Source organism: Acanthochromis polyacanthus, chromosome 15 (genome assembly GCF_021347895.1).
Source record: "Acanthochromis polyacanthus isolate Apoly-LR-REF ecotype Palm Island chromosome 15, KAUST_Apoly_ChrSc, whole genome shotgun sequence".
Lineage (NCBI taxonomy): Eukaryota > Metazoa > Chordata > Actinopteri > Pomacentridae > Acanthochromis > Acanthochromis polyacanthus.
The window spans coordinates 37,299,416-37,324,461 of NC_067127.1; the positions used below are offsets into that span (position 1 = coordinate 37,299,416).

The 25,046-nt window shown below is 41.5% G+C and overlaps 1 protein-coding gene across 8 annotated transcripts in view; it reads left to right on the forward strand.

Moving 5' to 3' along the window:
• The window catches only part of LOC127537596 (NACHT, LRR and PYD domains-containing protein 14-like), a 174,209-nt gene that overhangs the window by 37,435 nt on the left and 111,728 nt on the right, over positions 1-25,046 (forward strand). The window lies entirely within an intron of this gene.

Sequence of the window (25,046 nt, forward strand, 5' to 3'; positions counted from 1 at the left end):
AGATGAAGAAAAGGAGCAAGAATAAGAAGAAGAAGAAGGAGAAGAAGAAGAAGGAGATGAAGAAGAGGAAGAAGGAGAACAAGAAGAAGAGGGAGGAAGAGGAAGAGGAGGAGGGAGGAGGAGGAGGAGGAGGAGGAGGAGGAGGAGGAGGAGGAAAGACAGGCATCTCATCCCTGGATATTTTCTTGGGCAGAGTCATGGAGAAATCTCTCAGAAGTAGAAATGGTCACCTGGACCTGTTTGTTCGCTTCCTTCATGGCCTCTGTCTGGAGTCCAACCAGAGACTCTTCGGAGGTCTGCTGGGTCGGAAAAAGAACCGTCCAGAAATGATCCAGAGAGTCATCAACAACCTAAAGGAGATGAACAGTGATGAAATGTCTCCAGACAGAAGCATCAACATCTTCCACTGTCTGATGGAGATGAAGGATCTCTCAGTACATCAGGAGATCCAAGAGTTCCTGCAGTCAGAGAACAGATCAGAGAAGGAACTCTCTGAGATCCACTGCTCAGCTCTGGCCTACATGCTGCAGATGTCACAGGAGGTTCCAGATGAGCTGGACCTGAACAAATACACAACATCATGGGAGGGAAAACAGAGACTGATTCCAGCTGTGAGGAACTGTAGAAAGGCTCGGTGAGTCCAGATGTGATGAACATGATCATCTCATTCTTCTTCATGTTCCACTTGTTTATTTCAAACATCATGTCAGCTGTGTTTAGTCTCAGATGTTCTTCAGCTGCTTTAAACGCTGTGAAAATGTGGATTTTTCATGTTGTTGTGTTTGAAGCTGATAAATGAATGAAGACAGTTTTTCTGTTTCATTCTAATAATTGTTCCATCAGACAGTTTGTTCTTCTGAGGTTCGTCCTTTGGCTGATGGAGGAAACATACAGATCTGCTGAAACTCATGAAGAACTGTAGAGGTTCTTTATGTGGAAGCATTTTACAGTTTTCAGTGAAGCAGGAAAGTTCTGATCACATGAGGAGGTTCTGGAATCTTTTCTAATCAGACAAACAGATTTGATCAGATTATTTCTCTCCTCTTTAGAGTTTAACTTAAACTGCAGCAGGATGAATACGGGCCCGCTGAACGATCTGGATAAGCATATTTCACAATTCACGGAAGCTGCAAACGCGATGATACAAACACTATACACCCATGTAAAGCTTAGATTCTCATGAATCCGCCGGTATAAACCACTTTCAGATGTGATTACCACAGCGGGTAATATAAACACATTTCTCCAACAAACAACAAAACATTTAAAGGGCACAACTCACGTTTGGATGCTCTTTTACTGCTCAAAGATGAAAATAATCCACAAAAAACAGCCATAATCCAAGCTTAGACATCCAGACAAAACTAGCAAGTATCATATTTTGTCCAAAACATGTCTAGAAATAAGTAAATAATCCACAAATAGCTCGGCTCCGTGCGCGTCCACGCGGCGCATGGTGGCGCTGCACATGGTAAAATGGTCTGTATTTATATAGCGCTTTTACTATACCTGCAAGGTACCCAAAACGCTTTACATGATACATCACATTTACCCATTCACACACTGATGGCAGAACCTGCCATGCAAGGCGCTAACCACGACCCCATCAGGAGCAATTCGGGGTTAGGTGTCTTGCTCAGGGACATCTCGAACACAAGGGGGCGAGGATTGAACCGGCAACCCTTCGGTTGCAAGACGGCCACTCTACCCACTGATCCATGCCCCCCTGAACTTGGAACACATTCCATATTCACTGTATTTCTGTCCATATTTTAATGAAGCATACACATATCCACGCGTCTTGCACTCAAAATGGCGACTGAAGCCTCTGCTTTTGATTCCAACCGCATTTCAACCAATCAAGTGACTCTTCGCTGCCTCCGAAGCCTAAACAGCCAACCGTTGCCGAGACTGATGGATCTGGACATCCCTCATTTCGTCAGTAAATTCTGAGCAAATCACGCAGGAGGAAACGTTTGACTGACAGGGATTGCAGCCAATGAGCTGCTGAATAGCCAAGAGGCCTCTTTTAGCAGCCCTGTGTGATTTTTCACACCTCTCCTGCGGGCAGCAGCTGAAGCTTTTCTCTGTCTCCGTCTGTGCCTCTGATACTGATCAAGATCCACACTGAAGCTTATCTGAAGTGATTTTTTGAGTTCTTTATGAGTTTTTGGAGTGAAAATAATGTGAAAACGGGCTGAAAAACGAACATATACCATTTTTGCCCAGGGAGTGCAGAGGGTGTACAGAATTGACAGCGCCGGGCCATAGCAGTACAAATACATGTGTGAAACACTCATTTCTTGTAGCATTGCTCTGAAATTTTGACCTGAACTATGTAAGACCCCAGTTGTTGCCTTTTTGTGTTTTCAAGCTCTCACAGTGCTGCCACACTAATTTTCAGGTGTTTTATTAGGGAAAAAATTTAGGCGAGAATAAAATTCATCGTAATTCAGTGTGTTCCAACATAAATAACTCTGTGTCAGTAGCACCTAGAGTAATTCTGACTGCACTGGGTGAACATTCAGATTGTCAGCTTTCAAATGAGACCCCAACCATGCATGTACTCCAAACAGTTCAAGAACAGCATTCAATTTACTTTCTGTACATCTTCAGTCAAAATTTCAGGCTTATCAGATCTGTGTCATGAACAAACAATCTTCTGTCCTCCATCTGCAAATGAAACCAAAGAAAGATTCAAAGTGTGCAGGTGTGAGAGACTGATGAGAATTCAGTTTGATGTCAAACAGTGAGAGAAGATCAGCTGAAGCACTGATGTGAAGAACTAAATGTCCAACAGGACCAGTCCAGATGTTCTGCTATCAAATGCATGAAGGAAATATAAAGTGTCCTCTTTCATAACAACATGTTTCATCATTTATGTCTCATTACAGACTTTCTCACTGTGATCTCTCAGAGAGTGAATATGAAATCGTGGCCTCAGCTCTGAAGTCCAACCCCTCCCATCTGATAGAACTGGACCTGAGTATAAGCCACCTGGAGTATTCAGAAGGAGTGAAGCATCTTTGTGATGGACTGCAGAGTCCAAACTGTAAACTGGAGACTCTCAGGTCAGTTCACTGTTGATGGGTTGTCAATATATTTAATAGAAATCCTTGACTGAAGTTTGAAGTTTTTGTTGGTAAATTCAGAGTATTTTCCTGAAAACAGTGTGAAGATGTTTGAGATTGTTGAAGTGTGAATAAATGCCCTGATCAGCAGACTGCAGAGTTCCCAGATGGAGGACAGAATCCACAGTCCTGCTGTGTGTCTGAATGTAAAGCTGATGTGAAAGTGATGTGAGGCTTCAGCAGTGTGACTTCCACACATCCAGTCAGTATGTTTGTGTTTCCACAGTGTTTGTGCTGAGCTGCAGTGGAGCCTCAGGAAGTCAAAGAGGAGTTTAGTTATCAACAGTGTGGAAGTGTCATGGATGTTGATTTGATTAGTGTCAGTCAGAAGCTGTTGATCTGCACAATCAGAACCTGAACACATCTGATGGATCATCAATGATTTTATACACATCTTTTATTCTTTATTCAGATTGGAGGCCTGCTGTTTGTCAGAGATCAGCTGTGATTCTCTGATCTCAGCTCTGAAGTCCAACCCCTCCCATCTGGAACATCTGGACCTGAGCTGGAACGACCTGAAGGATTCAGGAGTGAAACATCTGAGTGGTTTTGTGGAGAGTCCAGACTGCATCCTGAAGACTCTGAGGTCAGACATCATGTTTTCTTTGTGTTCTGAGATGAACGTGATGTAAAGTTGTGGTGACTCTAAACTGCATGTTCTACTGATCCACACTGAGGATCTTCATGGGAACGTCTGTTTTCTTCTTCTCTGCTTTAGTCCTTTGACTGTGGCAGAGAAATGTTGAGCTGCACATTTCAAAGCTCAATAGAAGCAGAAAAATCCTCCAGTGAATAATTGACTGTGAAACTCTGACACACGTGATCTTCAGCTCAGATCTGACCTCATGTTTTTCTACACTTCATACTGAAACCAGGCAGCAACTCAGGATTATTTTCTGCTTTATTTTCCTGTCAGTGATGTAAATAAAGTCTAAAAGGTAGAAACAGTGAAACTGTTGATCCACTTTGTCAGAGTTGAAGGTGACGTCTTCAAATGTCTGGTTTTGTTCCAGAAACAGTCCAAAAGCACAAATCTTGAGTTTAATGTGACAGAAAGCAGAAAGTGTTGACAGTGGACAGACTGGAACCAGTTTGGTGTTTTACTGGATCAATGACTCCAACCATGATGGAAATGTTTCTGATGTTTTGTCCATGGACTCATCAAATAGTGGACTGATTGTTTGAGCTGTAATTGAAGCAGTTTTTCATCCTGAGAGACAGAAACTAATATTCATCATCTGCTGGTTCAACACTTGGATGAAGCCATGTGATGTTCAGAAAGTGAAATGTTGAAATCCAAGATGCAGCCGTTTGATTTATCTGCTGATGAAAGGTGAAGTTGATCCATCAGTTATTGAATGAGCAGAAAATCCAGCAGCAGAAGTTGTGAGTTGATGAAGAGTTGAAGTCATTTATCAGGAGCAACGGGAAGATTTTCTGCTGATTTTCTTCTTTTCTCTGGTTGGAGTCATTTGAAAGTGAAGATGTTTGTGTTTGAGAAAAGAGTTTGAAGACGTCACCTGGTCCTCTGAAAACTGTGATGGACACTTTCCACCATCAATGACAGATGGATGAAGAATGAAATGATGTGAATGTAGAGTCCTGATTGAAAGGTCTCCATGGTTCCAGAACATGAAGATATTTTAGAGTCTGGAGCCTCATTTTGTCCACGTTTCCTTCTTGTGTGTTTGTGTGACTCTGAGCAGAAAGTGAAATAAATGTGTGAGTGTTTTTCCTTGTGTTTGTTGCTCAGCATGAGTTTGTGTGGATGGAGCCACTGGTGGAGCTGCAGAGTTTCAGAGCTGAAGTCACTCCGTCTTTATTGAAGCAGCAGTATGTTGTCATTAATATTAATCAGAGCTCTTCTTCACTGCTTCTGTTGGACTGTTTGAAGCTGCATCCTGTTGGCTTCAGCTGCTTGGAGTTTCCATTTTCTAAACTTTGACCTTCTGAAGCTTCTTCAGCTCTGAACTCATGATGAACTCTGAATGATTTCAAGCAGGAACTTTGTCTCCTCAACTCACATCTTTGATTCTTTATTCAGGTTGGAGTTCTGCAGGTTGTCAGAGATCAGCTGTGATTCTCTGGTCTCAGCTCTGAAGTCCAACCCCTCCCATCTGGAAAATCTGGATCTGAGCATAAACAACCTGAGGGATTCAGGAGTGAAACATCTGAGTGGTTTTCTGGAGAGTCCAGACTGCATTCTGAAGGATCTAAGGTCAGACATCATGTTTTCAGTGATTCAAAGTTCTCATCTTTGGGTGAATGTTTCTTTTTTCTCATCAGTTTTAATGACTGCTGTCAATCATCCACAGAGTTTTTCTTTTTCACTCATTCGCTGCCATTGACGTCTACGTCAATTGAAATCCGAACGTTCGCTGCCATTGACGTCTATAGACGTCAATCATGTTTTTTGACTGGGGGGGCTGCAGAACAGTCTGTCGGAGCTTGTCGGTGAAAATCCTGGAGTTCTGGAACGTGAGAGTGTTGCGGTGGGCCAAAAGAATGACAAAGACAGTGACCATGGTGGGGCGACAGCAAAAAGTGCCGTTGCCAACAGCCGCTGGCGATCAAAGCCGCGCTAGTTTTCAGTTTCGGTTTCGCCAACACCGCTCTCTTGAGCTCATCTGACGAAGCCGAGTCAGATGAGTTTAGAGCGAGCATACATACACACACAGACACACACACACACACACACACACACACACACACACACACACACACACACACACACACACCTAAAAATATTTTGTTTATATTTTGTAAGATGTATTGTTCTGAACCAAAATGTTGACTTGTGTTGTTCGTTTGTAAATAAATGATTTAGCTAACAAAAGGTTAAAAAGTTGACCTCAAAATGCTTTTTCCGAGTTGTTTTTGTTGTTTCATATAAGTAAACAACTGTTCAGTTGTGTGGGATGTCACTAAACCAAAAAATATTGGCAACAAAGTGATTGATGTGCCTCTCTGCAGAAAAAGCTCGTTATCTCTGTTTTTTGGTCAAAAACAGGTGTTTTTGCTGAAACGACCCTATGTTCTGCTGCCGATAACTTTAGAACCGAAAATGCTAGAAACAAACTTTTTTTTCCTGATGAAAGAAGAGAATCTACACTTTCTTTCAATAGTTTCAATGTTTATGTAGTCTTAAAACTTGATATTCTGTAGATCTTGAAAAATCTGTCAAAATTCTTAAAAACTCTGGCAGTAGGGGGCTCTTTGCTCTGAAAACGGCTGGCAGCCAATGAGTTAAATGTAGTAGGGAGTCATAAAGTCTAGACTCAGTCCAGAGTCAAAGCTAAAGTGTCCTTAAAGTTCTCTGTGCTGAGCTGATAGAAGTCAGTGAGTAGAAGAACTCTCCTCACCTGTCAGCACCTGTTGTGTGTCACATCACTGCAACACTTTAACTGGAAGCTCACCAGTGGCACAAACTCTCTCCTTCATCCTTTCCAGCATTTGGAGCTGTGAGATGACTGAAGTAAAGACAGTGGCTTTATCTGCTGCTCAGCCTTTAGATGCTTTTCACCTTTCTGTCCTAGAAGCAAATGTATTTGTCCTCTGTGGTCCAGCAGCTTCTCCTCTGGTAGAATAAATGGACAGATCTCATTGATGAAGCTGCACGTATGAAAAGAAGATTTGAAGGAGATTTAAGGTTGACTTGATGCATAGAAATCCAGATTTCTGTAGCTCTGAACTCATGATGAAACTCTGAAAGATTTCAAGCAAGAACTTTGTCTCCTCAACTCACATCTTTTTTTCAGATTGATGGAATGCTGTTTGTCAGAGATCAGCTGTGATTCTCTGGTCTCAGCTCTGAAGTCCAACCCCTCACATCTGGAACATCTGGATCTGAGTAGGAACGACCTGAGGGATTCAGGAGTGAAACATCTGAGTGGTTTTGTGGAGAGTCCAGACTGCATCCTGAAGACTCTGAGGTCAGTTCACTGTCTGTCTGTTACTGTTGTAGATCTGATGTGTTTAATGACAACTGAAGCTCATTTCTGTTCAACAGAACTTCCATCCATGAAGCTGTAAATCTGCTCTGGTTCACATTTTCTGTTTTTGTCCTAAATTGAGTTTGTTGTGACAAAAATGAAGTGTTTGTAGCAGAAAGTGTAGAAAATTTTGTGTGTTAGTTGTTAAAGTAAATGAATGTTTGTAATTTGAGCTGAAGAGTCACATTGACGCTACATAAATAAAATTGAATTGAATTGAATCTGGATCCAGAAGATCCTCTGAACTCAGATCAGTTTGAAGAGACAAAGTTTAGAATAGAATAAAATACAATAAAATAACTTTATTGATCCCCGAATAGAAATTCAGTTGTCTTGTCTCATCTTTTTGCTTTTGAATTAAATTGTCTGGTTGCTGATGACAAGAAAGATTTCCTAAATCTTTCAGTCTTGCAGCGCAGGGATAGGAGCCGTCCACTGATGTTTCGTTGTTCATTGAGGCAGATGTGAAGTGGATGATCCATGTTTGTCAGAATGGCCTCCATCTTGCTCAGTGTCCGTCTCTCCACCTCATCCTCCAATGTGTTCAATCTGATTCCAACCACAGAGCAGCTTTTTTAATCAGTTTGTTCAGACGCCTTGCATCCTTCTGTTTTATGCAGCCTCCCCAGCAGACTGCAGCATAAAACAGGACACTTGCTACCACAGACTGATAAAACATCTGCAGCATCTTACTGCAGATGTCTAGTGATCGAAGTCTTGTGAGGCAATAAAGTCGGCTCTGGTCCTTTTTGTAGATGAAGTCTACATTTGTAGACCAGTCCAACTTATTATCAAGGTGGACACCTAAATATTTATATGATGTCACCATCTCGATGTCCACAAGTGTTCACTGGCTGAAGAGGGGGTTTGGATCTGCAGAAATCTATGATCATTTCTTTGAGGCGTTGAGTAGTAGCAGTTTTTGTGACTTAAGTCACTGAAGGCACTTATCAGATCTCTGTATTCAGCTTCATGTCCATTTCTGATACATGCCACGATAGCAGTGTCATCAGAGTATTTCTGAATGTGGCAGGACTCAGTGCTGGATTTGAAGTCAGATGTATACAGAGTGAACAGGAATGGAGCCAGGACTGTTCCTTGTGGAGCCCCGGTACTACTCATTAATGTCCCAGAAACACAAACTGTGGCCTTCCTGTCAGGTAATCTGTGATCCATGAAACACAGGAAGGATCCACTCCCATCTCTGTGAGCTTGTCTTTGAGGATTGTGGGTTGGATGGAGTTGAATGCATTTGAAAAATCAAAGAACATGATTCTCACATAAACTCCAGGTTCCTCCAGATGAGACAGGGCACGGTGAAGCATGAAGAGGATGGCATCATCCACTCCAATGTGTTCTTTGTATGCAAACTGCAAGGAATCGAGTTTGTCTTTGACCTCAAGCCTCAGGAGACGTAAAGCCAGCCGCTCCAGAGTTTTCATGATGTGTGAGGTCAGAGCAAATCGGTCTGTAGTCATTTAGTTCAGCTGGACATTTGATTTTTGGTACTGGTACGATACAGGATATTTTCCATAGAGCAGGCACCCGCCCCAGCTGTAGACTCAGGTTGAAGATCCTGTGGACAGGTTGAAGTCTAAATATTTCTTTGGTTTGTGTTGAGTTTTATTTGACTGATCCTGATCCTGTTGATGATGCAGCATGTTACTGATGTGTGGACATGAATAGGTGGATGAATGTTGTGCTGACATGTGGATGATGTGTGTAGAAGGCTGACATGATGATGATCCACAATAAGAGAAGGACAAAGTCACTGTGCTGCTTTTAGAGAAAAGCTGATTGATGAGGACAAAGTAATGTTGATCTGCACATTCAGAACCTGAACACATCTGATGGATCATCAATGATTTTATGCACATCTTTCATTCTTTATTCAGATTGGTGGAATGCAGTTTGTCAGAGATCAGCTGTGATTCTCTGGTCTCAGCTCTGAAGTCCAACCCCTTACATCTGGAACATCTGGATCTGAGCTACAACAACCTGCAGGATCCATCAGTGGAACATCTGTTAGATCTTGTTTGGAGTCCAGACTACAGCCTTAATAGTCTGAGGTCAGTAAAAGGTTCCATCAGTCTCTGCTGCTTCCAGCAGTTTTCTACTAAACACAGTCAGTATCAAAGCAAAGATCCAGTGTCTCCTGTAAACCTGCAGCTTCTCAGTGAAGCTGTGAGAGCAGAATGGAGACAGAAACACAGAGACAGCAGTCAGCCAATCAGAGGAGCCACAAGCTTGTTGTCATGGTGTGTTTGATGGATGTGAAGCCGACTGTTATGAAGGGGAGTCGGAGGGCGAAATGGTTTTAGCAGAAAAAGGAACTTTATTTGGAATGAACAAAAACCAAAGGATACAAAATTGGGAGGAACTAGAAACAGGAGAGATGGCTGGGCAGGAAGGGCTGAAAGCTGACAAACAGAACCTAATTGAAAAAACAGGCAAGACTACAAAAATCAACAACATAACTCTAAATTAACAGAAGGGAAATCTAAGAAAACCACAGAGCAATAAACTAAACTAATCTAACAAAACTGGGTACTTACAACAGGAAAAACTAATCTGAGGAGGCTGTTAAGCAGGTTCACGCAATCTGGGAGTTGGTGGAACACAAAACTGAGGGGCCGTTTACACGAGGAAGCTTGCAGGCAAAAACGGCAAAATATTTCAACAAAACACCCTACCGTTTATATGAGGACGGCGTTTTGGGGGCTTGAAAACGCAAAAATTTGAAACCGGCCTCCAGAGTGGAAAAGTAGAAAACGCTCCGCCGTTACGTTTCCGTCTAAACAGCAAAACGCAAAACTTTGCCGAGATCTGACCACGTCGCGTACGCGATTACGTCACATATGTGCTTTGGTTTGCCAGCCGGTACAAGGACGTAAACAAAGATGTGTGATTATTTCCATCCTTCGTACCTTCAAGCAACTCTGGCAGCTCTATGTACACTACAGGAGTCGTACCAACAAACGTACACAATCCGTACAGATTCCATTCATGAACATTTACCGCGGCGGAGATCCGAAAAGGGAGATAGTAAGCATGCGCGTAGACATGGCAGAGTTTTATCACAGCGCCACCCAGCTGCCTGGCATGCATATCCAATCGAATTCCACACACTATAGAGTCACGGTATATACGCAGATTTCCTTCAAAACCGCTCGTCTAAACGTGAAATGACAGGACGCCACTTTTGCGTTTTCTGTTAAGATGGTCCTTGTATAAACGGCCCCATAGTTTCAGTAGGTTGGAGACAGAATAGGGACAGTTGGGAATTCAAATGGGGAAGGTGAGTCCAGGTGGGGAACCAAACAGGAACCAGTGAGAATACAGGAGCAGTGTTGTATCCATGAAGCTGTGGCAGTCGGGAGATGATGCAGGATATAGGAGTCTATGGTCTGGCGGGGAGTGAGCGACTGAACTGTGCTTATATGACTGGAGGTGTGATTGTAGAGAGACTGTTGAGTTAAATTCAAATTCAAATTCAATTCAAAAAACTTTATTTGTCCCCAAGGGGCAATTCAAAGGCACGTAGAGCAGTCAGTGCAATGGAATAATAATAAAGGCAAATGGGCTCATCAGCACAGCTGATTCTCATAGCTGTAATCAGAGGAGTGCAGGCAGGTGAGTAAGAGAGACAAGTGAGACAGACAGACAGACACAGAGACCAACAGATGCAGATAGAGGGAGCCAGAGAGACAAGACAAGGAGAAAGAGATGACAAATGGAGAGTGAGGGAGAGATATAGGAGAGAGAGAGAGAGAGAAAGACAGGAAGAACGGAGAGAGAAGGAAGGAGAAGAATAGGTTCTGGAGCAGGGATCATAGCAGACTGTTGTTGTGTTGATGTGTTGAGGAAATAAAGCTGATTCCAGCTGACAGCCTTCCAGATGTGCAGAGACAGTGGTCCTCCTTCATCAGAGTGTCCATCAGATCTGATCTCACTGTTTGTTGTCTCATTCCAGCAGTGATCAGCTGATCAGTGTGATGTTTGTCACAGCTCTGACATCAGTGAGACTGAAGCCTGCAAACCAGCGCCTCTTATTTCACAGCAGCATCTTTACATTCAGTCATTCTCTCAACATTTCCTCTCATTTTACATGTTGGATCATTTTGCTCAATTCCACAGAATCTGGAGTCAAATCAGGAGAAAAAATGTCAATTTACACACAAACCATTAAAAGAGGATCAAACTGTAAATCCTTTCACTTGTACAATAATGTACTTTTACAAGTATCAATGTGTTCTTTTCCAGTGTTTTCCTCTAAAATGACAGATTTTCACTGTGTCTAAATCAGTAAAAATTAAGGCTGTCAACATTAATGCTGTTAGAAATCAGCAGGAGAACCCGGGCAGAGAACACACAGCGGTGGCGAGAACTGGTTCAGAAATGGTTTATTTGGGGAAACTGGCTGGTGATGGAGGGAGAGGGAGTGAGGGGGAGATGGTGGGAGCCAGGAGGGGGGAAGCTGAGCGGTATGGAAAGGGAGCGGCGGTGCTGGGGATCAGCAGCGGACTGGGTTACAGGCAGGCAGGAATCCGGCGGCAGAGAGCGGACTGGAGGCTTGGGTTCCGAGTAGGGTTGCCACCTTACAGAAATGAAAATAAAGGACGCCCACCACGGCTCCTCAGGGCCAGTACACCCAAGGAGTGGTACGTTTAATTTTGAAAAAAGTATTGGTAGCACTTTATAATAACTATACACTATTAAGCATTGGTTAAGCATTAGTTAATCCTTAATTCCTCATGAACTCATAATGAATTCACCATTAGTAATGCATTACAAAGCATTAGTAAAGACAGTTATAAATGCTCAACTAATACATTACTAAGCATTAGTCAAGCATGAGTAAATCCTTAATTTTTCATGAATTAACCATGAATTCAACATTATTAATGCATTACAAAGCATTAGTAAAGACAGTTTTAAATGTTCAACTAACACATTATGAAGCATTAGTTAAACATTAGTAAAGTGCTTAATTCATTAACTCATGATTTGTAAATAATTTGTTATACATTACTAAGCATTAGTAAACACAGTTATAAATGTTTTAAACTCAACCCATTTATAAGTACTTAAGCAGCAGTTGAGCATTAGTAAATGCTTAGTTAATCATAAATTCATGATCTGTATGGCATTTATTATGCATTACTAAGCACTTAATAAACCCGGTTAAAAATGTTTTGTTGCTCATTGATAACCTCAGTTGTTAATACTTTATAAAGGGTTAGCAACTGTGTTAGTATATGATTTACCAACACATATTCATCCTCAATGAATAACTTATTAATGCGGTTACCACTCATTAGTTAAGTATATTCCGTGAGCCCATCTAAAGTGAGGACTATCTATGCTTTATAAAGCATTTATAAATGACACAGAAGCAAAGATATACAAAGTGTCAGTGTTTTTATTTATTTATTTATTTTACCTCTCTAACGTGCCTTTGGGCCCATCTCCTTTTCCTTTGACTTTTTCACCTTCTTTTTCCCTAAGGACACTTGATTCATTTATGTGCTACTTGCTGGTGGCTGGTGGTGGTGTCCACTCCTTGTGTTCACATTACAAGATGGGGTGGGGCGAGTTACGGCTTGGGTCCTGTGTGTTTGCCCCTGTGTGTGCATCGGTGTGTGTGTGTGTATTTAATGTTTACATTTTTTTTTTGAAAAAGAGATGCGGAGGGCACCTGCTTGATACTGAGGGCAAGGGGCAGGTGCTCTAGCACCACCTGGTGTCTATCTGTACACACACACACACACACACACACACACACACACACACACACACACAGAGAAGCGTTACACATTGAAGGGTCACACACGCCCAAGAAGCAAAAAAAACCTGACATCAATTCAACACACATTTACATTCGTACGCACACACGTTTGTACTTGCACGTACATCTTTGTACTCATTATAACACACACACACACACACACGTTTAGCAGCAATCAGATCAAAGTGAAGCCTTCAGACTGTCAGTGCAGCGATGCCTCAGGCCGACAGCAGCCACAGTTCATCCAGTGTTTACATTACAGCACTTTCTACTCTCTGTGCGCACACACACACACACACACACACACACACACACACTATCGACTGATCTGCAGCCTGATAAGACGGCCGACATCTTCACACACCTGAACGTTTAACTTTTAAAAGACTACAAGTTTTTCTTTTTTTCTTGATAGATGTGATTTGCTTTTACTGAGTTATGAGTTACAAAAACAACAACAAAATGAATGCATATAAGCTACTATGAGCAGGAAGTCAAAGGTCATGAGGTTCAGACAGTAGATTTCTGTTTTTAGGAAGAACTTCACTGCTTGGGTCATGACCCCTGTAAGTCGATGATCATTCCCTTCGTTTTGTCCACATTGAGCAGCAGGTTGTTTTCTCTGCACCAGTCCTCCAGATGTTTCACTTCATCCCTGTACATTCATTCCTCCTTCCCCTGGATGAGTCCCACCACTGTGGTCTCATCAGCGAATTTGATGATCTGGATCCCCTCTTGTGTGGCTGCACAGTTGTGTGTTAGCGGTGTAAACAACAGTGGACTGAGCACACAGGATTACAATGTAAAATGGCTGACGTGAAATGATTAAGAAGAACAATTTAGAGTAAATCTTTGTAGCCCAGGTAAAATAAGACCCTGTGAAATAGTTTTGTTGACCATCAAGCTATTCTGCTGTCAATCTGTCAATCAATGTGAGCAAACCAATGGCAACAAACCTTGGCCCCACCCTACACCTTTGCAGCTGAATAACTGCATGCATGCAGTCAGTCGGACCAAGCCCTTAAAGACTGCATAGTCAAACAGGACCTCTCAACATAGCACTGCATCATCAACCCTGGAGAAGATTGGAACCCGGACTGTTCAGGACAGCCTCTATTTGACAAGCTAGTGGATGGATGGTGAGGCATGCAATACAGAACTGCTGCTGGATATGGGAATGCCAGATTTGCATTTTAAATTCTGTTTGTATCGACCATTTTTTCCTTTAACTGTTTACCAACACAGGTCATTTTTTTGTATGAGTTGATGATGACAAGCTAGACAACCCTGAAAATTTTGGTTCAGGGCCTCAACCCTGGTCCAATGTAGGCCTCAAAGCCTGATTCGATGTAGGACTCCAACCTTCGTTTGGTGTCGGCCTCAAAGCCTGGTTCAATATAAGCCTCTCTCCAGGTTCAGTGGAGGCCTCAAAGCCTGGTTTAATGTAGGTCTCACTCCAGGTTCGATGTAGGCCTCACTCCGGGTTCGATGTAGGCCTCACTCCGGGTTCGATGTAGGCCTCACTCCGGGTTCGATGTAGGCCTCACTCCGGGTTCGATGTAGGCCTCACTCCGGGTTCGATGTAGGCCTCACTCCGGGTTTGGTGCAAGCCTCAAAGCCTGGTTTCAGTACTGCTGTACCGGTAGGAGCATGCATGTTGTGCCAACGGTTTTCCCTCTATTTTCACATTTTTCCGGTTGTGATTTTGTAAATCAACTGGACTCTGTAATTACAACTTTTGTTTTGAATTGTCTGTGTCAGTTTTGGACTTAATTGATTGAAATTTTATAATTTATATACTTTTTATTTTGTAATGTTTTAATTTAATTAATTGTATTTGCTATTTTCCTTGATTTACATCAGGAGTTTTTGTTTTAATACAGTTGGTTACAAAAGAACTTTGCATTGTTTTCATTGTTTCATTAGTTTTCCTCCAGCTTCAGAAGCCATACACACGTGGACAAAATTGTTGGTACCCCTCAGTTAAAGAAGGAAAAACCCACAATTCTCACTGAAATCACTTGAAACTCACAAAAGTAACAATAAATAAAAATGTATTGAAAATTAAATCATCAAAATCAGCCATCACTTTTGAATTGTTGATTAACATAATTATTTAAAAAAACAAACTAATGAAACAGGCCTGGACAAAAATGATGGTACCCATAACTTAATATTTTGTTGCACAACCTTTTGAGGCAATCACTGCAATTAAACGATTTCTGTATTTGTCAATGAGCGTTCTGCAGCTGTCAACAGGTATTTTGGCCCACTCCTCATGAGCAAACAGCTCCAGTTGTCTCAGGTTTGATGGGTGTCTTCTCCAAATGGCATGTTTCAGCTCCTTCCACATATGTTCAATGGGATTCAGATCTGGGCTCATAGAAGGCCACTTTAGAATAGTCCAACGCTTTTCTCTCAGCCATTCTTGGGTGTTTTTGGCTGTGTGTTTTGGATCGTTGTCCTGTTGGAAGACCCATGACCTGCGACTGAGACCAAGCTTTCTGACACTAGGCAGCACATTTCTCTCCAGAATGCCTTGATAGTCTTCAGATTTCATCGTACCTTGCACACTTTCAAGACACCCTGTGCCAGATGCAGCAAAGCAGCCCCAAAACATTACTGAGCCTCCTCCATGTTTCACCGTAGGGACAGTGTTCTTTTCTTCGTATGCTTGGTTTTTGAGTCTATGAACATAGAGTTGATGTGCCTTACCAAAAAGCTCCAGTTTGGTCTCATCTGTCCAAAGGACATTCTCCCAGAAGCTTTGTGGCTTGTCAACATGCATTTTTGCAAATTCCAGTCTGGCTTTTTTATGAGTTTTTTTCAGCAGTGGTGTCCTCCTTGGTCGTCTCCCATGAAGTCCACTTTGGCTCAAACAATGACGAATGGTGCGATCTGACACTGATGTACCTTGGCCTTGGAGTTCACCTTTAATTTCTTTGGAGGTTGCTCTGGGCTCTTTGGATACAATTCCAACGATCCGTCTCTTCAATTTGTCATCAATTTTCCTCTTGCGGCCACGTCCAGGGAGGTTGGCTACTGTCCCGTGGGTCTTGAACTTCTGAATAATATGAGCCACTGTTGTCACAGGAACTTCAAGCTGTTTAGAGATGGTCTTATAGCCTTTACCTTTAAGATGTTTGTCTATCATTTTTTTCGGATGTCCTGGGACAATTCTCTCCTTCGCTTTCTGTTGTCCATGTTCAGTGTGGTACACACCTTTTCACCAAACAGCAGGGTGACTACTTGTCTCCCTTTAAATAGGCAGACTGACTGATTATGAGTTTGGAAACACCTGTGATGTCAATTAAATGACACACCTGAGTTAATCATGTCACTCTGGTCAAATAGTTTTCAATCTTTTATAGAGGTACCATCATTTTTGTCCAGGCCTGTTTCATTAGTTTGTTTTTTTAAATAATTATGTTAATCAACAATTCAAAAGTGATGGCTGATTTTGATTATTTAATTTTCAATAAATTTTTATTTATTGTTACTTTTGTGAGTTTCAAGTGATTTCAGTGAGAATTGTGGGTTTTTCCTTCTTTAACTGAGGGGTACCAACAATTTTGTCCACGTGTGTACCTAACCAAACAAGTCCTGTTGTTCAATTAATTTTTATTATTAATATTAATTAAATATTGCATCATATGTGTTACTTATTTTTCTTTGTTGTTGTTTTTAATTCCTTGGATTCCTGATATTCTGGATTATTTTATGGATTGTACAGGATAGACAAATATAAGCCTCGGCTTCAGCCTACTCTTTTTCGGTTACAAACCTTGTGAAATTTTTCTTTTTGCGAGAAAAATGCTTACTGCAAGCATGGATAATAATTCTTTGTCAGCTGAAAGCACATAATTGTTTTTTGTACTGAAGATTGTAACTTTAACAAACCATTCATTCGTATAATTTCCCAGAGGTTTAATGCTTTGTTGCATGTATGCATGGATGATATCAGGTGGAAGGTGTGAAACAGACATCAGATGTAGAGTAGCAATGGCAAGAACAGCATTTACCAAAATGAAAAATATACCGACAAACAAGAAAATAGCAGTTAGCATCTGTATGAGGACTCTAAGCCGTTCCGTCCTATCAGTTCTGATGTAGGGATGCGAATCTTGGAACATAAATAATAAAATGTCAAACAAAATCACTGCAGCAGAGATGTGATTTTACAGATGCATGCTGCGTATATGGACAGAATAACCAATGAAGAGGTTTTAAAAACACGAAAAACAAATTATATGCTACTGAACAAAAATAGGAAACAGCAAGCAACATTTTTTGGACACAACTTAAGGAAAGAGATCCAGGAATATAACGTCACAACTGGAAAAATAATGGGAAGAGAGGACGAGGCAGACAGAGAATGAAAATGACAGACAGACATCATGACTACGCATGGAACAGGCAACAGTCAAAATTCAAAGAGCAAAAGTTCAGAGGAGTTGGAGAGAAATGATCTTCTATGCATGGCATTTGATTGATTGATTGCATGTTTTTGTACTTCAAAATTCCTCTCTGTTGTAAAGTCAAACAAATACTAAAGGACAAAGTATAGTAAAACAATAAAATGTTCTGCTTGTAATTCATATCTTTGTTGTAAGTGTTTAGGGACCAAAAATGAATTTGTATTATACACACGTGGACAAAATTGTTGGTACCCCTCAGTTAAAGAAGGAAAAACCCACAATTCTCACTGAAATCACTTGAAACTCACAAAAGTAACAATAAATAAAAATTTATTGAAAATTAAATAATCAAAATCAGCCATCACTTTTGAATTGTTGATTAACATAATTATTTAAAAAAAACAAACTAATGAAATAGGGCTGGACAAAAATGATGGTACCCATAACTTAATATTTTGTTGCACAACCTTTTGAGGCAATCACTGCAATTAAACGATTTCTGTATTTGTCAATGAGCGTTCTGCAGCTGTCAACAGGTATTTTGGCCCACTCCTCATGAGCAAACAGCTCCAGTTGTCTCAGGTTTGATGGGTGTCTTCTCCAAATGGCATGTTTCAGCTCCTTCCACATATGTTCAATGGGATTCAGATCTGGGCTCATAGAAGGCCACTTTAGAATAGTCCAACGCTTTTCTCTCAGCCATTCTTGGGTGTTTTTGGCTGTGTGTTTTGGATGGTTGTCCTGTTGGAAGACCCATGACCTGCGACTGAGACCAAGCTTTCTGACACTAGGCAGCACATTTCACTCCAGAATGCCTTGATAGTCTTCAGATTTCATCGTACCTTGCACACTTTCAAGACACCCTGTGCCAGATGCAGCAAAGCAGCCCCAAAACATTACTGAGCCTCCTCCATGTTTCACCGTAGGGACAGTGTTCTTTTCTTCGTATGCTTGGTTTTTGAGTCTATGAACATAGAGTTGATGTGCCTTACCAAAAAGCTCCAGTTTGGTCTCATCTGTCCAAAGGACATTCTCCCAGAAGCTTTGTGGCTTGTCAACATGCATTTTTGCAAATTCCAGTCTGGCTTTTTTATGAGTTTTTTTCAGCAGTGGTGTCCTCCTTGGTCGTCTCCCATGAAGTCCACTTTGGCTCAAACGACGACGAATGGTGCGATCTGACACTGATGTACCTTGGCCTTGGAGTTCACCTTTAATTTCTTTGGAGGTTGCTCTGGGCTCTTTGGATACAATTCCAACGATCCGTCTCTTCAATTTGTCATCAATTTTCCTCTTGCGGCCACGTCCAGGGAGGTTGGCTACTGTCCCGTGGGTCTTGAACTTCTGAATAATATGAGCCACTGTTGTCACAGGAACTTCAAGCTGTTTAGAGATGGTCTTATAGCCTTTACCTTTAAGATGTTTGTCTATAATTTTTTTTCGGATGTCCTGGGACAATTCTCTCCTTCGCTTTCTGTTGTCCATGTTCAGTGTGGTACACACCTTTTCACCAAACAGCAGGGTGACTACTTGTCTCCCTTTAAATAGGCAGACTGACTGATTATGAGTTTGGAAACACCTGTGATGTCAATTAAATGACACACCTGAGTTAATCATGTCACTCTGGTCAAATAGTTTTCAATCTTTTATAGAGGTACCATCATTTTTGTCCAGGCCTGTTTCATTAGTTTGTTTTTTAAATAATTATGTTAATCAACAATTCAAAAGTGATGGCTGTTTTTGATTATTTAATTTTCAATAAATTTTTATTTATTGTTACTTTTGTGAGTTTCAAGTGATTTCAGTGAGAATTGTGGGTTTTTCCTTCTTTAACTGAGGGGTACCAACAATTTTGTCCACGTGTGTATATCTTCTAAATTAATCGACCAATTAACCAGTTATCAGAACTGTTTTCTGCCAAATATTCCTATTGGCATCGGCCTCAATAAATCCACATTGGTCGTGCCCTACTAAACAGCACGATGGCCTGTCAGTGGGAAATTTGAATACAAAAAAACATGAAGATGAAACAGTCGACCGACATCCAGAAATATTCACACTCTGCAGAAAGGAGTTTTCTTTTCACTGAAGTACTTAAAGTTTCACATTAACACGAAGCATGCGTTAGTCTGAGATTCTAACATGAACCTTTAAAGGAGTTTAATAAACACCATAAGTTCAGATATATTCTCTTCTTTTTTGAGTCTGTTTGCACATGCAAAATGAATCGAGAGAGTTTGTGCAGTAATGAAGCTTGATGACTGTCAGCAGTTTGTTTCCACTGTGGACTGCAGTGAAATGTGCAGAGAAACACACCTGATGCTGACAGTGTGTGCAGGTGTGTGAGCTTGGAGCTCAGTGTGTTCACTCCAACACGTTAACATGAAGCTGCTGCTCTGAACACGTCTGAAGTCCTGATGAGCTGCTCATCAAACTCATTCATCTCCTCTGGTCTTTGTTCTTCTCTCTGCAGATGGGGGCCCTGATCAGGACGGTGTTTGTGCTGAGAGGATGAAGTGTGTCCTGATGATCCAGATGTTGAAGCAGCAGCTGGTGTGCAGAGACTCTGATGGACCATGTTACTGGGAGGTGGACTGGGAACCAGTGTAAAGTGTGTTGTTCTCACTGTGTAGTTTAGTGTTGCAGCTCCACACTGAATGATGGAGAAGTGCAGTTAATGTTGACATGATCTGTTGGAGGTTGATGTCAGGTTGCAGAGTGTGCAGGAAGTTTCAGGATGTTTGTGTCGGTGCAGGATTCTATTTCAGTTGACTTTCTATTTCCAGCTGCAGTCAAAGTTGTTGAGCTTCTCTACCTGCAGCACATTGAGCTGATGAGAACAAAGTGTCCTGGAAACATGTCAGCTGAAGCCTTGGAGCCCAGACAGAGTTTAATGAAGCACATTTTACTGGGTTTAGATCACATCATGTTGAGGCCACAAACTGAAGATAAATCCAGTTTAGTCCTCAAAGGTCCAGCAGCAGCTTGTTGAGCTCAGAGTTCACATTTAATCTGAACATCCTTTGACCTTTCTGAGCTCCTCACTTCATTTTCTGTCATTAATTTCACATCAGATCATGTTTATTTTTCTAATGTGACTTCTGGAATGAGATGAGAAATCTGTCATTTCATGAAAAATCCCTAAAATCTCACTTTATTTTTAACTGTCACTAATTGTAATTTTAGAAATATATCAAAGCTAAATTTTACTGTCTCTATTAGATAAAAGGAGATGTTTGTAAAATATACACTGACAGTCATTAAAAACTTTGAGACCATATTTTTCAACACAATTTTTATTTTGAAGCCCCAAACTGGATTTTCTTCATATGAATCATTTGTTTAGCATATTGGCATGCAGAAACAAAAATGTAAAGTTTCAAGAATGATTTCAAAATAAAGAATTTCACAAAAGAAAACGGCACCTGCCAAACACAAAGTCCCAACAGTCAATACCGAGCATGGCCTCCATCTGCTTGGATGCAGGCAGCAACCCGTCGGCGCATGCTTTGGACCAGGCTTCTGATTGTGGGTTGGGAACAGCCCATACGCCTGGATACATCACTGTAGCTCAAAGCGGCCTCCACCATACCCAGTGCCCGGAGATGTTGTTCATGTGAAAGACGCGGCATGATGCTGTTCACTGGACTAACAATGGTGGCCTTTTTTGGGCCTTTATATAGGCCTTCAGAACCCATTCTCACATTGTGCAGATACTCACTGAGTATTGCTTGGTGTGTATTTGGTTCACTTTTGCAAAGTGACCAACCCATGTGCAATGAATCATGACAAAATGACAACTCATCATTATCTCAACTACCAGGGCACTGGATCATCAGTAAATCCACCATGAATAATTACAACCCCCCTACAAGCAGAATTCTGTCTACATTTATACCTCAGAGTTTCTGTTGACTGTCAGTATATATTGTTTGGTGTCATTCTAATGACATGTTCAGTGAGATTTTAGATCTTTGGTGGTCAGAGATAGTCACTAAATGATCTGTATGTTGAAGAAATCCTCTCAGATGAAGTTCTACAGGTGTTTGTCCTCTGACCTCTCCTGGACAGTGAAGCTCAACACCACCTATGACGGCCACAGGACTTGGAGTCAGTATGTTTGTTTTCCTGTGTCCTGTCTTTGCTTTTCATTTTAGATCCTGGCCTGCCTGCCCCTCCCTCCTCTCACCTCTGGTGTTCAGCAGAGCAGCAGATCCTTCTGCCTGCCCCTCCCTTTCATTATTCAGGATTGGCTTCACCTGCTGGGGGCCCTTAAAAGCAGGTTGAATCCAAGATGGCTTTTTTTTTCTCCCCTCCTGGATGGCAGGTGCCTGCCAGGCACTCTTCTTAATTTTGGTTTGGATTTGATTATGTTGGGTTTAGCCTGGGTTATTTCTTGGTTGAGTTCTTTAATAAATTAATTTTATTATTTAAAAGTTGTCACTGTGTCGACCTCCTTCTTTTTGTTATGCTCTACAACGAGCTGGGCATAACAAATGGGGGCTCGTCCAACTTTGAACCTTGAATATTACTATTGTAGTTGTGTTTGTGTGGTTTGGCTATATTAGGAGGCTCACAGTGACGGTTTCTTTATGGTTTGGTTAAGTATGTAGGGTGTCTTTGGTGGCAGTGCATTTACACTGGGTAGACTAGTAAGTAGTGATGGGACGATGATACCTCAAGGAGTGTATTGACACACTAAACAAACTGTGTCGGCACTGTATTGATACTGTGTTGGTCACCCAATAGTGACCCCTGCAGTAGTTATAAAATCATTGCAGGTAAAGAAATTCCTTGTTCGTGTAAATGCTAAAACTGAGTTGGTATGTAAAATATAGCAAATTGGAGTAAAAAATCGGAGTTACAATTTTTTAACTTATGTGCACATTTGTCAACTTAACTGTTAAATCATATGAAATAAAAGACAAAAAAAGTGATTAGTTCATGAATTTTTATTGAGAAACAAAAGTTTTTGGAGTGTCTTTGCTCCAAGGCGATTTCTCCTCTTACACACCAGCTCCCCAGCCTTGGAAAATACTCTTTCGCATGGTACAGACGATGATGGTGAGCAGAGAGTTTTAAGTGCAAGTTGATGAAGATGTGGGTATATTTTCTGGTTCCATTTCCAATATTGCAAAGGTTGGTTTCTGGGTGTGTTTGTTTCTGCCAGGTAGCGTTGGACTTCAATAATGGAGTCAGCTGTTGCGTTCCTCGTCTTCTGGGTCTCTGCAACCTCCATATCTAAAGTTTTCCAGAGATTGTGCCCTAAAAAAATAGTTAATCATTACTTTATTATCACATGATATATCATATCACAAAGTGCCACAGAAATGTATTTTCATACCTGAACTGGGTTCTGACCCATGTGAAGAGCTAGGCTCTTCTTCTCTTGGGTCAGGCTCTTGGCTCCTCATTTCTTCTGCACATTCTGACTGCAGTCTCTTCACCGCTTCACTTGCCTTTTGCTGACTAACAAATCCATTCTTTTTAAATCTGGGATCTAACAGAGTTGCCAGAGTCATCACACTGAGAGATTCCATGCCGCAAATAGTGTCAGTTAGCCGCTTCCTCAGGTTTTCAGCCAGTTGCTGAGCAGCTGTTTTTGTCACTGTGGTGGCCTGACGTTGAAGCTCAATGTGGAGCATTCTCATCATGGGAATGACCTTCGACCCAGAGACCCTTTTTTCCTCAGACAGTTCTCTTGTAGCTTGGTCAAAAGGAGCAAGAACCCTGAGCATCTCTTCAATGATCTGACATTCTTCTGGAGTCAGTGGAGTGATGTCAGGTTTTAATGAGGCCAGTGACACCCAGACTGCCTCCTTCTGCTCAGTCATTCTTTCAAACATTTGGTAGGTACTGTTCCACCGTGTTGGCACCTCATTTATTAATTTATGGCCCGGTGTTCCCAGCTGTTGCTGTATTTGAGTGAGCTTCTCTTTAGCAGTCACGCTCGATCGAAAGTATGTCACAATGTGTCGTGTTTTGTTGTGTATTTCAGTTATTGTTGGGATTTGATCACATGATTTTCTCACAATTAAATTCAGGGAATGGGCTATACAAATGGTATGCCGTATTTGCAGCATTCGAGCACATGCAGTCATGTTTGCTGCTGCATCAGTGACAAGACACCTGACCTTTCCTGCTATGCCCCACTCCTCCATGAGGCTCCTTTTAACCGTGGCAATGTTTTCTGCAGTGTGTTTCTGAGGAAAATGCTGCACTGCCAAGACTGATGAATGGAGTTCATGGCTTTCTTTGTCCACATAGTGGCCAGTAACAGCTAGATATGCCTCCATATTCATAGACGTCCACATATCAGCTGTTAAAGTAACAGCAACGGCACTCTGGAGGTCCTTTTTGGTTTTCTCCTTTTCCTCCTCATATCTCTGGCTCACCAAGTCCTTGATGGTCTGAAAATAACCATACAAATACTGTTACACCAATAAAATATAGTTATATAGTTAGTACAAACATATAATAAAGATTCTTAAACATACCTTCCTGCTTGGTAGAGTATATGAGGGTACAATAAGCTTCAGGAGCTCCCTGAATCCCTCATTTTCAACAAAACTGAGTGGCTGACAGTCTTTGATGATCATATTGACCACTGCCTCATCCACTGCTTGCTTGTTAGGAACTGCAAGCCAAAAGGAACTATTTTGTCAAAAGCTTAATAAAAGGACTGTAATTTTTACAAACAATATCAAATAAACATAAGACGACATGGTGTTGTAGTGGTTAGCACTGTCGCCTCACAGCAAGAGGGTTGGAGGTTCGATACCAGGCCTGGAGCCTGTCTGTTTGCATGCATGTTTTTTTTAGCACAATTTTTAGAGAGACTTTCAACATACCTGGGGTACTCTCACGAGTATCTGCCAATTCTTCATTGCCATGCCGAGCTCTATAATGCCTCAGCATTGATGAAGTGCTCTTATTGATATAAGACAGCTCTGTGGAGCAGAGCCGACACTTCACCTACAATAACAAAAAAAGTTAATTTATCTGAAAACAATTCAAACCTCTTACCAGAACATTGCATTCACTTGTTAAAAAAATAGACACCCTATCTCATGATTACGAGATCGGGATCTCATAATTACATGATAACATGAATAAAGCAACTGTAAGGCTCTTTAACTGACTATCATATGTATCACAGGTCATTCACTTGATAAACTGATAAAGTGAGTGCAATGCGCCACCGTAAAAAATAGTATATAAAGGAGACAAAGATTTACCTTGTTTGGCGTCACGAGATCAAAATTATTCCACACCGGGGAAAACTTCCTAGAACGATCCATGATCAAGCAAAACTCCATCCGACAAACCCACGACATGTTGATACAGTTTGTTTCCTGATAAACACACTTTGGCGCGGCACATCCAAACGATACAGTTCCTGTATCGGTCACGTGATTCTTTCTTAAAGCAATACACGCACCTATACGAGGTTTTCCTCTTGAGCTCTCGGCACAGTGCTGATGCACCAGTGTCGCTCGTCCCATCACTACTAGTAAGCAGGGGTTATGCAGTACATGGCTGTGGGAATGATTGTGGCTGCGTAACGGCGCTCTTGTGTTGTCTGGCTGAAGCATGTAGTGTATCCCCCAGGTAGGCTGTAGCAGCTGCCATCTCACAAGGAGAGGTTGCTGGTTTTTTATTTTCAAGGCTGTTTGTTATTTTTGTGTGTGTCCGTGCGGGTTGCAGCAGTGGTCTCGGG